A 622-nucleotide genomic window follows, 5' to 3' on the forward strand; every position below is an offset into this window, starting at 1 on the left:
CAGGATGTCAATTAAACGGTCCATAACATGCATGGGGCCGTGATTTAATCTGCTTTGTGGGTCACTGACGCCTGATGAACTGAGTATATAAATTTTTAATGATACTACTACTACTACTACTACTACTACTGTTACTATATGTACTACAACTACTACTACTACTACTACTACTACTACTACTACTATTACTACTCTTACTACTACTGCTACTACTATACTATTACTACAATACTACTAACTACTATTACTACTACTACTACTACTACTACTACTACTATTACTACTACTACTACTACAACTACTACTGTGCTACTACTACTACTACTACTACTACTACAACTACTCACTACTACTACTACTACTACTACTACTACTACTACTACTACTACTACTACTACTACTACTATACTACTGTGTGTGTGTGTATAATAATAATAATAATGTAATATGTATGTAATACACTGATGTAATCATTTCATTTCGCCCTCAATAATAAAAAAAAAAAGGGAAAAAGAGTAAAAATAGAATGCCACTCATTAACAGTTATAATGCCAACAAACAAATTCAAATCATCATTCTTTTCACCCCCTTTAATCTTTAGAAACAGAATGACCAGCCACTC

Source organism: Eriocheir sinensis, chromosome 67 (assembly GCF_024679095.1).
Source record: "Eriocheir sinensis breed Jianghai 21 chromosome 67, ASM2467909v1, whole genome shotgun sequence".
NCBI lineage: Eukaryota > Metazoa > Arthropoda > Malacostraca > Decapoda > Varunidae > Eriocheir > Eriocheir sinensis.